This window comes from Mirounga leonina, unplaced genomic scaffold (genome assembly GCF_011800145.1).
Source record: "Mirounga leonina isolate KUSES-001 unplaced genomic scaffold, KU_Mleo_1.0 Mir_128, whole genome shotgun sequence".
Classification (NCBI taxonomy): domain Eukaryota; kingdom Metazoa; phylum Chordata; class Mammalia; order Carnivora; family Phocidae; genus Mirounga; species Mirounga leonina.
In genome coordinates, this window is record NW_023270320.1 from 19,619,509 (window position 1) to 19,638,042 (window position 18,534).

An 18,534-nucleotide genomic window follows, 5' to 3' on the forward strand; every position below is an offset into this window, starting at 1 on the left:
AGTATTTTCTCCTTCTTTTCCTACTGCATTTCTTTGTTCAAGGCATGATTTCTTATTCCAGTAATTTGTTCCTAGAGTAATTACTAATGAGTCTCATTATAATGCCATAAAGCAAACATGAAACTTCTAATTTTACATATAAGTCTAACTATATTTATAAATATATATATACCAGAATTATGCATTATGTAGTTCATGTATAAATGATTTCTAAGCAATAAATGGGGAAATAATAATGGAAAGAAAACTTAAAACTTATGATACTCTCTAAAGGACAAAGCAAAATGCAGATTAAATGCATGGTTAATGTGTTTTGAAAGTAATAAGAACTACAGCTAGACAGAATATTAAGAAAAATTTTCCAGTTAGTTTTTACCATGTCAATAAAAAGCAAATTTTTTCATGCTTAATTACTTTTCTGGCATTCTAATTCATAGATGATTTTAAATTATGGGAAATAAATAGTATTAATTATAGAGTAATAATGTATTTTCATGTTTTTTATGTACAGTGTGTCTCAAAATCCTAATTCCTTTTTTGCTGAGAGTATTCCAATAAACTCGTATCCAGAAATATGATTGTCCATCTACAACAACGCCATGAACCCGTGGAATCTTACTCCTTAGTAACTTTTATTTTGTTTCAGAAACAGTAATAAAAGTAATCTAAGAAAATGAAAAAAGAAAGTTTTCTTCTGTGCACCTGGATAGCCCATTTTCTCACAACTCCTGTTGAAAAATCCTATTAATTTTTCTTACAGATTCAACTCACATACCACCTCTTTCCTAAAGTCGTCTCTATTTCTTCCTCCATTTTCCCTGATTTTAGCAGTATCGTCCACTATGCTTATATCATTTTAATTGGGCTTCTTTTTTTATAGATTTTTTTTAAATTTTATTTATTTGACAGAGAGAGACACAGCAAGATAGGGAACACAAGCATGGGGAGGGAGCACAAGCAGGGGGAGTGGGGGAGGGAGAAGCAGGCTTCCCGCTGAGCAGGGAGCCCAATGCGGGGGTGGGGGGGGTGGGGGGGGAGACTCTGGGATCATGACCTGAGCAGGAGGCAGATGCTTAACGACTGAGCCACCCAGGTGCCCCTTAATTGGGCTTCTTTTTAGCATACTGGTTTTTTCTTTGTAATATGGTTTATATCTCTTTGCCATTAAATCGCAAATTTCAAAACATCAGGGCCAGCTTTTCTCTGTCTCCAACATTTATCATGCTGTGTTACATATAGTTCATACAAAGATGGCCTGCTGGATTCTTATTACCATCTTTCTTCTTCCATCTGCATTAATGAGGATAATACAAATTGTGCAAATGACTAATACAGAAGAAAATTAAAACAAAAGCTCCTACTTGAGAAGTTTATGCACTGTCTTTTTTGGAGAAGAAGAAACAGTTGACAATATCATTACAAGGTCATTTAAAATATAAACAGCAAAACTAATAAATTATTGAACACTACATCTGAAACTAATGATGTACTATATGTTCTCTAATTGAATTTAAATAAAAAAATATAAACAGTATTATGATGATAATTACATGTCATTTGAAGAGGCCAGCATGCTAAACTCTATCTACACTATGATTAAAACTATAAAATACTTATATGCATTTTCAAAAGGTTTGTAATATAAAATTGAAGGCAAACGAGTCACTATATTAGTTGTTGACTTTTTCTTGACTGTTATATCACAATTATGTAGTACATTTATACAGTTCATTAAATAATTGTCCAGGAGAGTCCCTAGAAGCCTATCTCCACATAGCATTATATCTGGATGTAACAACTTCAAAATCCAATATTTACTCTAAAAAATTTATATAGAGACAATATTATTTTTCCCTGGCATTCTTGGGACCTCACATGTTATGGTGCTGGGACCTTTTTTTTCTTTTCTTTTCTTTACTTTTTTTTTTTTTCTTTTTTCCTGATCTCAAAACTCTCTCTAAGGTAGTCAAATCTTTATAGAACCCAGCCAGCATAGGATGGATGGAAAACAATTGTGCCATATCCCGTATCGATGAGATCCTAAATTTGACTTTTCCTGTTTAGGTAGAGTTTCCAAATACAAATTATCTTACTTTCAATATGAAATATATGGTATTTGACCAAGGCTTTGAATCAACATCTTGTTGTTACATAATTGTGTTCCAAATACAATGATCTCAAAAATCCCAATCTGTTCTCTTGCAGTAAAATAATTAAATCTAGCTAATCAACCTAGTATAACAAGATAACAATGATGTATGAATCTCAAAAATCACATATCTCCCATGGGTATATAGTTATTAATATTAGAAATGTTTGAAGAAAAAAGAAAACTAAATTTGGGATGCTAAACACAATTAAAATATACTACAAGTAAGTTTTGTACAAAAGGAACATCAGGTACAAAAAATGAGACTAACACCATTTGCAAATATCAAAATTAACTAAAGAGGGAAGCTTGAAGTCTTAATCTATAACACAGATTTCTTTATTTAAGAAAGAAGTGCAGCATAATAGATCAAAACGGACTTAATCAAAACCGTGGCTGCCTATATAGTAATAAATAAAGACTGCTGTATTTTAGCATATGGTTATTTCCAAATGACTTGGTATTTTGTTTTTCTAAAATTGCTATCACAAAACACTGATGTACCAAGATGCTTTTCGCAGCAGTGGTAGATATACTGCTGTTTTCTTTGCCACCAGAGTGGGGGTCAAAAATTTAGTGAAACTGATTTAGGGCTCTGTCTGGTTCAAGTAACCTCAATGACTGGTTAATTTACAGGTAAAAGGGGGAGCAATGAAACATAAATTTCACGTGGATATGGTGTCAATTAAATTGTCACATGACAGAGTGGATGACATTTTTTTTCTTAAAGAAGTGCAAAGACATTTTCAAAACATCCACAAAAATGTGCTAGCTCAAAAAGTGATTTTCCTCACCTATAAAATGGAAATTATAAAGCTTATCATATAGGGGTGCTGAGAAGAATAATGAACCATCAGAATCTATAAGATTACTTCATGGTTTTATTGTGTTATTGTTGTTCAAAACAGGTAATGTGGAAACCAACATGAACCCTTTTTGAAAACACGTTAATCTCGGTAATGTTCACAAGATTGGTTTTAAGCCAAGTGAAACGGGACTTTTCCATTCGGTACAGAACATTTTATTCAAGACAGAACAGTTTGGTTACTCGAGGCCTCTGAACTCAATTTTTATTTCTGAGGCTGGCTTCTCTCACTTCGCAAACTTTTATCCACCTTCCTGATAGCAAAAGTTTTAACCTCATTTTCCCATCAGGAATCCTACTATTAATCTCTCTCTTTCCCTGCCATGCCAGGGTTCTGATTAATTAAAGCACTGTGCATTCAGAAATTCTTTCAATCCACAAATATTTATTGAATGTCACTTTGTACTAGTCCCAGTGGCAAATAAAGCCAACTCAAGAAGCTTAGAGTCAAATGTGGAGACAGACTTAGACAAATAATAAAAATACAATATGATGTGTACAATCAAATAAAAATAAAGGCTACACTGTATTAGGAGCCCCGACACTGCAGCCTTAAACTTTGGGCAAATTCCCTAGACAACCACTTAGCATTACTTGACCTTCCAACATAAGCGTAGTCTAGTAGTTATCAACAGAGATATTACTTTGTCCAAAGTGAGTTTAGAAATGTGTGGGACAACTTTTAGTTGTCACAGTAATTTAAGATTTATCTAGTTTTTCATTTGGTGGAAAGTTCCAGGAATAAAATTGCATTGTAGTATGCAGAATTTAAAAAGATATGAACAGCTGGAACTTTTATCCTTGTTAGTAAGAGTAAATATTTATTACTCAAACCACTTTGGAAAATTATTTTCCAATATCTGATACTAATCTAAACACATACATAGCCAATGAACTAGGAATTTCCTTCCTAAGTGTATGCCTGAATGAAGTGCAAACAAAAGTCAACAAAAGATATATACAAGAATTTCATAGCAGTGCTATTCATTATTGGCAAAAAAAGGAAACAACCCAAAAGTCTTTAAAGAACAGAATAAATAGACTGCATTATTTACACTATGAAATGCTCTATAAAAATGAAAAAAAGTATGAATATTGCTTAAGGCAACAATATAGATGAATTTCACAAACAAGACGTTGAGTGAAAGAAGCAAGATGAAATTTCATCCCATTTTTAAAAAACTCAAAACAGGTACAGGTAATCAACAGTGATAGAAATTTGAATATGGTTATGTTTAGGATTAATAACTGGGAGACATGAAGAATGTTTCTGAAGTGCTGGTAATGTTCTATGTCTTGATTTTGATTCTGGTTAAATAGGCATGTTCACATATTTAAAAAATCATTTCTGTACCACTACAACTTCTGCACTTACCTGAACATGTGATACACTTAAGGTTTTTTGGGGTTTTTTTTTAAGTTTACTTAGAAAAATTTTAAATCTGAGGTACCAAAACATCAACTCAAATCCTACAAAGAAAGTAGCAAAGAGAAGAATGTAGTTTTACAATGGAAGGATTTGGCAGCACGACCTTAACTAAGCATTCAAATAGCATCAGTTGGTATGGGACAAAAGGAAATACACAATGTCAGCTCTGAACCCTTCTTGCCAAAACAATTGAATATGTACATAGCCAAGACTTAAAAAAATTTACAATTTATAGGTAATACTAGGGTAATGGAACATGAGGAAACAATCCAGACACTTCTAGACTCTGATACATTCTGTAAGATTAATGTCCTAGACTTACTGAAAGATCACTGGGAAGGAAAAAAGTGGAGAAACTCTTGTAGTTTAAAAGATAAGTGAGATCTACAACAACAAATTGCAATGCAGAAATCTGGATGGGATTCTAAACAGGAAAAACTCTGAAACATTTTAGTATAATTGGAAAAACTGGAATTTGAAGAAGTGCAATTGGACCAGGAGGGAACAGTTCATATTGGACTAACCCATGCATCAAAGTATAAACCTGGGGGAAAATGTTTTAAAAACAAGACAACAAAGATTGAAATCACTGGAGAGCAACCAAACCAGGTAGAATTTGAGGGTAAAATCCTTGAGAGAAGGGAAGAGTGAAAAGAGATTGACACATTCACCTCTGCTTTTTCCCTGAGATCATTTTCCAACTTTCAGCTTAAGGGAAGCACCCCCTAAAGTGTCAGTCTTACTGGGCTGCAGAGACAAGGGTCAAAAGACTAGAAGAGCAGGCTTCCAGACTTGAAGAACAGAAACCTCTTCAAATTGTTGACTGACTTATAAGCTGTACATATACGGGGAGAAACTCTTAAGAAACCAAATGGAAAAAAGCACCTGGAGGCTAGAGAGGTGAGCATTTTTTACAACAGCCACATGATCTGAAAAGTAAGAAGCCTGGAGTTCAAGCCTTATGTAGATGCAGATATCTTGCAAATATACTGAGCTTATTATTATTATTATTATTATTATTATTATTATGTTATGTTAATCACCATATATTACATCATTAGTTTTTGATGTAGTGTTCCATGATTCATTGTTTGTATATAATACCCAGTGCTCCATTCTATACTGAGCTTTTATGTAAGTTATGGGAAAGACCATGACCCTGGAGACACCATGTCCTCATATTATCACCCACAACTTAGTAAGGACAAAATTATAATGGAATTCTCGTGACCCCTGAAACCAACCTTTTACAGGATCATGGTGACATATGGTGCTTTATCTGCCTGCCATAAAAAAAAAAAAAAAAATCACATTCTCAAGTGGGAATATAATGTTGTGCAGAGACTTTAAAATTTCTAACTGGCAATATCTGTGAGTAAAATAAAAATGTATCAATAACATAAAATGTATAAATGAATAAAAAATGGATGAGTCATGCTAAAATTCAAAATGACTGAAAACCAAGAAAAAAGGAAGATATTTTTGAAAAACCTACAGGTTTTCATATGTTTGATATATTTAAGATAATAGAGAAAAAAGGTACAACATAGATGAAGAGATAAAAAATATCAACAGAGAATTGGAATCTACAAAAAAAATCGAAATGACATTCTACAAGCAAAAAAATAAAAGATCTGAAATAAGTACTCCTTGGAAGAGTTAAAAGCACAAAAGACAAGTAGTAAACTCAGAAAGGTCAGTAGAAAATAATCAAATTGAGGTACAGTTAAAAAATAATGGGAGAATAAAAGAAACAGAAGACAGAGTGAAAGAGATGTGGAATGCTATCAAAAGTTTTATCAGAGTATAACTGAATCTGAGGAGCAAAGCAAATAGGACAGAAGCAATATTTTAAAAAATAATGGATCAAAATTTCCCAAATCTGTTCAAATACATCAATTTACAGATTCTAGAAGCTTATCACACCTCTAGAAAGAATTTTTTAAACCAAAACTTAAACAACTACATCTCTGGGCATCATTGTCAAACAGATGAAATAAAGACAAAAACAATCATAAAAGCAGTCAGAAATAATAAACTTGTTTTCTTCAAAGAAGGACTAATGCAACTGATGACTGACTTTTCATCAGAAAAGGAAATATTTTTAAGTTGTGAAAGAAAGGTAAGTTTCAATATTTCAATCAGAAACTCAGAAACTCAGAAACTTTTAAAAACTCAGAAACTTTTAAAAACTAAGATATGCGTATGTGTTGCTAACAGATATGCTCGAGGAAAAGACTAAAGGAAGTCCTTCAGACTGAAGACAAAGGAATCCAATGCAAGTGTGCAAGTGCAGCAAGGAAGAGAACTAGTAAGTGTTTTTAAAAATGAGTAAATATAAACAGTTATGGAAAGAATAAAACAAAAAAATAATAATGCCTCCACAGGCATTGTTTTATAACATATGTGAATGAAAATTAACTGTCAAAAACAGTAACACTGCCAAGGGTGAAAGGAGATGCATTTACTTTGTTACAGGATGTTTGTTTATTTCAGTCAGTGGTAAAAGTACTAATTCAAGTAACCTGTACTAAGATGAGGAGCCACATTGAAATCTGTAAGGTAGTCACTAAAAACATTTTTTTAATATGTATAACTTAAAAGATTACAGAAAAGTTAAGGTAAAATATTAAACCATATTTGATTAATTCAAAAGACGGTCATAAAGGATTAAAAAAAAGGGAGAGTATTATGCTAAGCAAAATAAGTCAATCAGAGAAAGAGAGATACCATATGATTTCACTCATCTGGTATCTTAAATTCTGGTGGAATTTAAGAAACAAAACAAATAAGCATGGGGGGGAAAAGAGAGAGAGAGAAATCAACAAACTGACAGTTACCAGAAGGGAGGGGGTGGGGGATGGATGAAATAGGTGATGAAATAGGTGATGGGGATTAAGGAGTGGACTTGTCTGATAAGCACTGGGGGTTGTATGGAAGTGTTGAATCACTATATTGTACACCAGAAATTGATATTACACCGTATGTTAACTAACTGGGATTTAAATAAAAACTTAAAAAAAGAAAAGATAAAGGAAAAAGGAGCTGATATGACAAAAAGAAAACAAAATAGCTAATTTTTAGGCTTCAACACACTAATAGTAACTTTATTAAATGTAAATGAAACAAATGTCAAAATAAAAGATTGTCAGTCTAGACTTAAAAAAATGAGACCAAAAAAAAAAAGAAAAGACCAAAATATATACAGCTTGCAAGAAATACACTTTATAACTGTGGCCAGAGAAAAGTTAAAAGGAAAAAGATGGAAAATGATTATATCATGGAAAAGATATTGCATAGCTATTTTGTTAGGCGCACAAGAATTTAAGGCAACAAGTACTACTGGATGTAAAGAGAGTCTTTTTTTCTTTTTATAAAAAGGAGTTAATGCCACAGCAAGACATAACAGATCTTCCTCGACTTGTAATGGGGTTACATCCCTATAAACCCATCTTAAGTCGAAATATAGTAAATTGAAAATGCATTTAATACATCTAACCTGCTAAACAGCATAGCTTAGCCTAGCCTACCTTAAATGTACTCAGAACACTTACATTAGCCTACAGTTGGGCAAAATCATCTGACACAAAGCCTATTGTATACGAAAGTATTGCATAGCTCATGTAATTTCCTAAATACTGTACTGAAGATGAAAAACAGAATGGATGTATGGGGACAGAACAGTTCTAAGTGTATCAGCTCTTTACCTTTGTGTTTGCGTGGCTGACAGAGCTGCACCTCCTGCCACTGACCAGGACTGAGAGAGACTATTGTGCGACGTATCACTAGCCCAGGAAAAGATCAAACTACAAAATTTGAAGTAGTTTCTAGTGAATGTGTATCACTTCTGCATCTGTGTAAGGTTGAAAAATTGTAAGTCAAACCATCGAAAACTGAAGACCATCTGTGCTAACACTGTATGTACCTAACATCAGGGCCTCAAATTACATAAAGCAAATGTTGACAGAACTAAAAGTAGAAACAGGTAAGTTCAGTGCCATAGCTGCATATTTTAATACATCACTGTCAGTAACTAATAAAACAAGTAAAGATCTGTAAGGGTATATAAGATTTAAGAAATACAGTCAGCCAACTTGGCCAAATATACATATGTAGAACCTTATGCCCCATGTTTACACTATGCACATTCTTTATAAGTGCCCAGAGAACATTTGATGAAATAGATCATTTACCAGATTAACCCTTCACCAGTATAGATAATATGCCATGCCATGAAGAAAGTTTCAACAAATTTCAAAGAACTAAAATCATATAGAGTATTATGTGACCACATAAGTGGAATTAAACAAGATACCAATAATAGAAAGATAACTAGATCTTCAACTAATTAGTTGAAAGTAAGCCATGTACTTCTAAATAAGTCATGTGTTAAAAAATAAATCATAATAGAAATTAGATATATTTTTAAGCTGAGTGACTACATAACAGATAACTTGTGGAATGCAGCTAAAACAGAGTTTAGAGGGAAATTTATATTTTTCAGTGTAAAAATACATAAATTTTTGTTTAATTACTAAATGTTCATTAAGACCACATGGAGATACAATTTAGATTGTATTCTTAGATTGTGAAAAGCTAAAAATTCTCACAGTAATAAGTATTGACAAAAACCAGAACAATAAGAACTCTTACAAAGTAATGATTTAGGTGCAAATTAAAATAATCACTTGGGAGAAAAAAGACTGCTATGTAGCTGAAGTTATGTTTATCTTATAATTTAGGACTTGTACTCAGGTATATATGTTAAAGACCTACATGTTAGACATACACAATACAAGGAAAATGTTTTCAAGAATAGCAACTTTATTTCAGCAACAGGGCAATGAACTGAATATGTAACAAGGTGCCATTAAACACTGAAAAATAATGGACACATGTTTAATTATCAGCATGAATTATTGTCAGAAAAATAATGTTGAGTAGAAAAAACAAGTTGCTGAAATATACATATATAGAGAGAGCAAGAGAGAGAAATATTTATAGAAATACATATGTGCTGTTTTCCTAATTATTTAAGATGTTTTTAGTGTCAAAATCTATCATTTACATAAGGTTGAAATATAAGATTCAAACAGGTAGACATTACTATGAGTCAGGTATATATCTATGTAATAAAAGGGTAAACAAATACATGGAAATATTGATAGAGGGAGCAATGCAATCTGGGAGTGGTACTTGGGCCTCCAGAATGCTGGTAAAATTTTATTTCTTGAATTATATAGTGGGTACACATAGCATACAAGTTATACCAGTCTTTATCTTTTTTGTTTTCTAGAATACTTTCAATATTAGTCATATTCTAGAATACTTTCTATATTTTGTTTTCTAGAATACTTTCAATATTAATCATATCTAGAATACTTTCAAGATACATAATAAAAGCAAACATTTCCAATTTTTTTTAAACAGTGAATACATTGGCATTTGTCCTTAAAAATACTTTCTCGTTTTTCTAAACTCCAACAACTATCCAATAATTTATAATGTAATGAGTGACTATTCATTCTGGGAATTATTCTTTATTTAAAATTTGATTTTAAATGGCCCTCTTGTGCACAACTTAAATTTATCATATAAATGTTTCATAACACAGTCCCAAATTGATAAAATATAGGTGTCCCTTTGGTTTGCTGACCAGTAGTGGACAAACTTCCTTGCACCCATCATCCAAGATAAGAGTTAGCAAGAAATTACACCCTTTATTCCTCCCTCAACCCAGACATCCCCCAACACACACATGAGATTCCTACCCACTCCTCCACATTCTGTGTTTGTGATTTGCTTGCATACTACAGTTTTTAAAATCATGTTATTATATTTCTAAAAACCACTTTAGTTTGTTTTCTCTTTACAAAGAGTATCATGTTTTATATAGCTCTCTGTGATTTACTTTCTTCAATCAGTAATATAATGAAAATATTTATCTGTATTCTTTAATGTAGCTCTATTCATTCAATTTGACTGCTATATAATATTCAATCATGTGAGCATACTGAAATGTATTTATCCAGTTGCTTGCCAATTACCATTTGGGTGGTTTATTTTTAATCTTTGAAGAAGATAAATTTGGAAAGCTATCTAGTCTCTGTATCATTTTTTATGATATATCTCAAATGACTTTTGTTAAGGCAATTTATGCTCATATGTCTGCTCTGATTTATATTTCATACTGAATCCATCTATAAGTATACATTACTTTCATTCAAATATATAAATCTGTATGGTACATTGGTTTATATGCATTATTTTTTAAAACTTATAAATATTAAGATAAGTATATGTGTTGCCGAAGCGAGCACTATAAATATTAAGGTAAGTAAAAAAAAATAGAAACCAGCCATAATCATCCCATCTGGAGTTATATCCTCTAAATTCATCAAGAAACATGTTGCTGCATATGCTTCCAGACTTCTTTTTATCCATCTTTTTTGTCTCTCAGAAATCAACTGAAAGGGGCGCCTGGGTGGTCAGTCGTTAAGCGTCTGCCTTCGGCTCAGGTCATGATCCCAGGGTTCTGGGATCGAGCCCCACATTGGGCTCCCTCCTCTGCGGGAAGCCTGCTTCTCCCTCTCCCACTCCTCCTGCTTGTGTTCCTGCTCTCTCTATCTCTGTCAAATAAATAAATAATCTTTAAAAAAAAAATCAATTGAAAGGAAAATGTTGTTAGGATGTCTATTTTAATCTTTCCTTGTTAATACTGCTATACTTTGTAATACTCATGACATCACAGGATTTAATGTACATATGTATCAGAGAAAAGTATTGAAATGAGCAAGTTCTTTGATTACTAAAGCAGTTGAACAGTTTCATTTTCTTATCTGTGTTTATTTTATGAATGACCTTGTCATGCCCTTTACCCATTTTCTTTTGTTATTCATCTTTTTTTAAGCTTTAATGTATTTATATTTGAGGAATATTATTACATTTTTACATAGGTTTTATATGTTTGCTGACTTTCCATTTCTCTCCTATATAAATAGATATTTATTTATATTTGTGTAGTACTTAAATATTTAACTTTACATAGTTAAATGCATACATAATTTTAGTTATGATTTCTGATTTTGCTATTTGACTTTAAAAAACTCTTCCCAGTTTGCTAAAATGCAAATACATAGTTATCTGTATGTTTACTTGTAGTTATCAGGTGTGCTGGGGAAGAGGAGAATATGTTACATTTAAATTTTTATTCCATCAAAAGTTTAACCTCCATTCTTGGTGTAACTCTCCCTCTCTCCAAAATCTGCTGTTTTGTGTCAAAGAGTAATGTCATTCTGTCGCCAGATCCATAAGTACAGCTGTTGTACCTCTCCTGGGTCCTCAGTGTTGTTGCTCTTAAATACTGTTCTATAATGACAAACAGAATCTATCTGGTGGGCTCCCAATTTTGCCAAAGCCTGCCTTTATCTATAGCTCTCATTCTTCCAGACTTTGACAAATTAAAGGGTTTCTGCCATACCTTTTAATTTGAAATTCCTATTCTTCCCTTTTTTTTTTTAAGATTTTATTTATTTGTTTGAGAGAGAGAGAATGAGAGACAGAGAGCACGAGAGGGAAGTGGGTCAGAGGGAGAAGCAGACCCCCTGCTGAGCAGGGAGCCCGATGCGGGACTCGATCCCAGGACTCCAGGATCATGACCTGAGCTGAAGGCAGTCACTTAACCAACTGAGCCACCCAGGTGCCCCTATTCTTCCCTTGGATCTAGCACTCCTGCCATTGGAAAGAAATTCAACATATGTGTTGACTATGTATATATACATACACACACATATACATACATACATACATACATATACACACACACATATATATGTATATACATACACACTGAGTAGTTCATAAACAACAGGTATATATTGCTCACAGTTCTGATGGCTGGAAGTTTAAGATCAGAGTGTCAGCATGATCAGATGAGGGTCCTGTTCCAAGTATGACTTTTAGTTGTATCCTCACATGGCAGTAGGAATAAAGGATCTCTCTAGAGCATCTTTTATAGTCACTAATCCCATTATTGAGGGTTCCACCTTCATGACCTAGCACTTCCTAAAGGTACTAGGAATTATTACCATAATCTGTGGTTTAGGATTTCAACTTATGAATTTGGGTGGACACAAACATTCAGACCATAGCATTATATGTAACAGAAAATTTTTTTCAATGCTATACTTTGGATAGCCTTTAAGCTGATATATATGCCACAGGATTATTCTGATGTTTAAATTCCTATGGTTATTTCTATAGTAATTGAGAAATGACATGTAAAATGCATTTGTTCTACTTCTTTTCCACCTCATTACATGCAAATGTTAAAATGAGACTTTTAAATGTGGCATTGAAATAATGAGAGAGATTAAAAAATAGAAGAGTATTTTAGATCAAGGGAAAATTTTATAAGGATGTAAAAATAAGCTCATTAATTCTCAGAGAGAAAAAAAGGAAATGAAAGAATATAGTGAAAAAGAGGGAAGGAAGAGGAAGTATGCAGGATTCAAGTAACTGCTTTAGAAAGATCTTAAAGTAATATTCACGACTTAAATTCTATAAATTAAGCAGAAAGGATAAGAGAACAAGTAGAGATACATAGTAATAGTTTTGATTTTATAATCAATTCATGTAGGTTCAATATAGTTCAGAGACATAGATTTATATAAGAGGGCCAAAATAGAGTTTTTTATTGAATCCAAACTAGGGAAAAATTAAATTCCCACATGCTTACTGCCATTATAATTCTGCAACAAGACAATGTTTTTCTTCAGCAAACTCCCACCCCCTATATTTAAGAGTAATGTGTGATATCTTTGTCCAGTATGAAAGGAAAATCTTATGTGGTTTCAGCAGTTTCCACAGCTCCTGAATTCATAAAGAGAACTTTAAGAGTCATATAACAGTGGACAGAAGTGGTCCGTGAAAGTTAAAATTTGCTTGAGTTCACCTGGAAAGTAGGTATCAATGATAAGACTTAAATCCAGATCTCCTCGCCTGACTCAAAATTCTTCCCAATTAATCATTTGGCATTCACCTTTCTCCATATAGATTTTTACTTAATTCCTATTAACACTTTTCCCAGAATGTGCATGAAATATTAATCTTATAGTATTCATATATGTGAGTTTAGCAGATAGTATTCTGCAGTAGAATAAATGAAGTTAAATAGTCTTTCTCAATGAAGTATGTAGGAAAATTCCTTATGGATGAGTACTGTAAAATTCTTTAAGATGTGCTATATTATGTGATTTTTTCAAATTTAGAGGTAATGGTTGAACTGGTGATGCTCTGCAGAACACTCTTTGGGAAGTCATCTTATAGTTCATGTATATCCTTTAATTAAAAAAAAGAATTTATAATACCATCTCAAAGGAAGCTATTGACTAAATTTTGAACTCAGATATCTGGCAAAGAGAATATTCTAATTGCTTCCAAGATAAGAAAAAAATTTTGATATTAGAGATGCTACTTAGCACAGCATTAAGAGCTATGGATATAATTATGAGAACCAGACACAATTCCAGCCCACATGGAGAATATAGTTTAGTGAAGTATACAAACAGAAAAAAAATCTTACAAACAAATGTAAAATTGTAACTGTTGCTATAATAAGTGCTATAAAGAAAACAATACTTATGCTATAATCTATGATCCAATGAGGGAGAAAATTATGTTAGAGTTCAGAATTGAAGAATGAATGAGAGAAAACCAAGTGAATACATGTCAGAAGGACATTCTAAGCAGACATATGGTCTGTGCAAAGCCTTGGGGTGAGAGGGAACACAAATTCTTATAAGGCAAGTGGAAAGAATAAAGGAGAATATTATACAAAATAAAGCTAAAGAAGTAGGTACAGACCCGTTCTTGTGGCCCATTATAAGTCATGTAAAGATCTTTATTTAAGGTCAATTAAAGAGTTTGGAGCAGGGAAGATGGCATATTATTTTTATTTTGAAATGGTCAATCTGTCTAGAGATAACAGGATATGACAACCCACATCATCCCTCCCCAGTGTGGCACAGCTCAGTGCTAAAGAGATTTTTTTGGCCAGTTATTCTTTCCACCAGGGAAACTGAGAGCATGTGAGTAAGCACCAGCCTTCCCCAGCTCTGCAGAATTCTGCCAGAGATCCACTTCTTTCTTCCCCTGATCCAGACTACTGAGGTGGGCTGCAAGATTGAGGAATGTGGAGCAGCTGGGAGAGTGGAATTAAAGAGTCTTGGGTCCTATTTACTATATTACAGACTCCACCAAGAAACCCACCCACAAGCCACTAGGAATGCCTCATCTGTAGATTCCCCAAGTGGTCCACAGGCAATACACCTCACCCCATGGCCAGCTCCCTCTGTGAGCTCTCCATGGCAGCTGGAGTGAACTGTAACAGAGAGTTAATGAGTATTCACAGGACCATAATAATTTCCTAGTAACTGAACTCAAAGATATGAAAAAAAAAAGAACAAAGATATGAAAATCTATAATTTCCCTGATAAATAATTCAAAGTAACTATTTTAAGGAAGCTCAAGAGGCTACCAGAAAATACACAGAGACAACTCAATTAAATTAGATAAACGATATATAACAAAATTAGAAGTTTAACAGAGACACAGAAATCATATAAAAGAGCCCGGAATTGGAGCTGAATGATACAATGAATGAAATGAAAAATATAACAAACAGCATCAACATATGCATCAAACAGAAGAAAGAATATGAAGTGGAAGGCAGGACTTGTGAAATTATCCAGTCATAGGAGAACAAAGGAAAAAGAATGAGGAGAGCCTATATGAATTATAGCATATCATTTAGAGAAACAATCTATGCATTACTGTACCCTTAGAAGCAGGAGAGAGAGAAAGGAGCAGAAAGCTTATTTAAAGGAGAAACATGACTGAGAACCTCCCAAATTAGTGGAGAGATTTGGATACTCAAGTTCATAAAACTAAATAGGTCACCCAAAACTAAAACAGAAAATTATCTTCTCCAAACTTATTATCATAAAATTAATTAAATTTCAGGACATAAATTTTAATATTTTAAATTTAATATAAAATTATATATATAATATATATAAATATATAAATTTAATATAAAATTTTAATAAATTAAAATTAAGGACATAAATTTAAAAGAAGCAAAAAAAATTTTCACATACAAGGGAACCCCTAGAAGGTTATCAGTGGATTTGGATAATATAATCAAAGTTGTGGGGGGGAAAAAAAACTGTCTACCAACAATACTTTACCTGGTAAAGTCCCTCAGAAATGAAGGTGAGACAGACTTTCCCAAACAAATAAAAGCAGAGAGAGATCAGCATCACTAACCTGCCTTATAAGAAAAGCTATAATGGGTTCTTCAAGAAGAAATCAAAGGATGCTTATTAGTAATATTAAAGCATATTAAAGTATACAATACACTGGTAAAGATGGGTATATACTCAAATTCAGAATCAGAACACTCTAATATTGTAATAAGATGGTGTGTTAATAACTTAACTCTAGTATAAAAGTTAAAAGGCAAAAGAATTAAAAATAGCTATGTAATTTGTTAAAGGATACAGTAAATTGTGACATCAAAAATATAAAATGTGGAGGAGAAGAAAAAGAATAAGTTTTTGTATGCAATTAAAGTGGTTATTAGTGTAAAATAGACTGTTATATCTATAAAATGCTTTATGTAAGACTCATGGTAACCACAAAGCAAAAACCTACAGTGGATATGCAAAAGATAAAGAGAATCGATATTATTGTGGAAAATTATCAATTCACAAATGGAGACACTAAGAGAGAAAGCAAGGAATAATGGAACTACAAAACAGCCAAAAACCAATTAAGATAGTATTAGGAAGTCCTTCTCTATGAATAATTACTTAAATGTGCATAGACTAACTTCTCCATCTAAAGTCATTAAGTGGTTTGTTGGATACAAAAACAAGACCCAACTATATTCTGCCTACAAAAGACTCACTTCAGCTTTCAGGACACATGAAGAGTGAAAGTAAAGGAATAGAAAAAGATATTCCATGCAAGGAAAAACCAAAAGAGAGCAGAAGTAGCTACACTTACATAAGAAAAAACAGAGTTTAACACAAAGCTGTAATGAGACAAAAAAAGGTCATTATACAATGATAAGGGGGTCAATTTATCAAGAGGATATACAATCACAAATATAAATGCACACAACTTTGAAGCACCTAAATATATTAAAAGCATATACTAAGAGATCTGAAGGGGGAAATAGACAACACCACAATAATAGTAGAGGATGGGGCGCCTGGGTGGCTCAGTCGTTAAGCGGCTGCCTTCGGCTCAGGTCATGATCTAAGGGTCCTGGGGTTGAGCCCCGCATCGGGCTCCCTGCTCCGCGGGAAGCCTGCTTCTCCCTCTCCCATTCCCCCTGCTTATATTCCCTCTCTCACTGTGTCTCTCTCTGTCAGATAAATAAATAAAATCTTTAAAAAAAAATAAAATAAATAAAAAAAATAAAAATAATAGTAGAGGATGTCAACATAGCACTTTCAACAAAAGGTAAGTAATCAGACAGAAAATCAGTAAGGCAACATTGGACTTGAATTATATTTAAAACAAATGGACCTAACAGACATATACAGAAATTCCATCCAAGAGCATCAGAATACACATTCCTCTCAAGTGTACCTGAAACATTTTCCAGAATAGATCATATGTTATGTCACAAAACAAGTCATAGCAAATTTGAGAACAAGTTTACCTTTACTGACTGCAACAGTATGAAACTAGATATCAGTAACAGTAGAAAAATTGAAAAATTCACAAATATGTGGAAATTAAACAATACATTCTGGAACAACCAACAGATCAAAGAAGAAATGAAAAGGGAAAGATGTCTTGAAACAAACAAAAGTGGAACATAACATGCCAAAACTTATGGAATGCAGCAAAAGTGGTTTAAGAGGGAATTTCATAGAGATAAATGTCCTCAAATAGACAACTTAACTTTATACCTCAAGGAACCAGAAAAATAATGACAAACTAAGCCCAATTTAGCAGAAGGAAGGAAATAACAATGATCAGAGCATAAATAAATGAAATAAAGATCATAAAACCAATAGAAAATATCAATGAAACTAAGACCTGATTTTTGAAAAGATAAGCAATACTAACAAACCTTTAGCTAGATTCAGAAAAAGAGAAAGAGGATTCAAAGAAATAAAATGAAGCATAAAAGAGGATATTATATAATCAAATAAATAAAATGAGACAAAAAAGAGTATTTTGATACTACAAAAATTCAAAGGATGGCTTCTTGTCTGACATCTTAGTGAGCTGCAGGAGTGGCTGCTGGTCTCCCAGCTTTGCAATGCCACCCAAGGACGACAAGAAAAAGAAAGGTGCTAGAAAGTCAGCCAAAAGAGACAAAGACCCAATGCCAAAAAGAAAACGTGTCCAAAGGCAAAGTTCAGGACAAGCTCAATAACCTGGTCTATTTTGACAAAGCGACATATGACATACTCTGTAAGGAAGTTCCCAACTATAAGCTTATAACTCCAGCTGTTGTCTCTAAGAGACTGAAGAATTGAGGTTCCCTGGCCAGGGCAGTCCTTCAGGAGCTCCTTACTTAGTAAAGGACTCATTAAACTGGTTTCAAAGCACAGAGCTGAAGTAACTTACACCAGAAACACAAGATGCCCCAGCTGCTACTGAAGATGCATGAACAGATCTTCCAGGTGTACATTTTAGAAAATAAAACTTTATTAAATAAAAAAAAATCAAAGGATGGTAAGAGACTACTATGAACAAGTATATGATGTTTATTCCTACTCTTATACCTCTCTAAAGGCAGGACTATCAAGATCTTGGAACCTCATTGGGAATAGAACTATATCCAGCTCAATGCTCTCTGCCAGAGTCATGGGTAATGTGAATTCTGTAGCATTTAATCATAACTCCATACAAGGAAATGTAAACTTTTGTAATGTGGTTTCTTTGTACGTGGTAGCATGGTTACAAAATTCTAGGCAACCATAGGTACACGGAGGTTGGTAGACCAAGATAAAGGAAACTGTAAATTCAGATTCAGTCATTCACAAAAATAGGTTTATACAGCTC

The 18,534-nt window shown here is 33.1% G+C and overlaps 1 pseudogene; it reads left to right on the top strand.

Annotated features, from left to right (window-relative positions):
- Positions 1–17,785: 17,785 nt before the first annotated feature.
- LOC118009861 lies at positions 17,786–18,139 on the top strand (annotated as a pseudogene).
- The last annotated feature ends 395 nt before the right edge of the window (positions 18,140–18,534 follow it).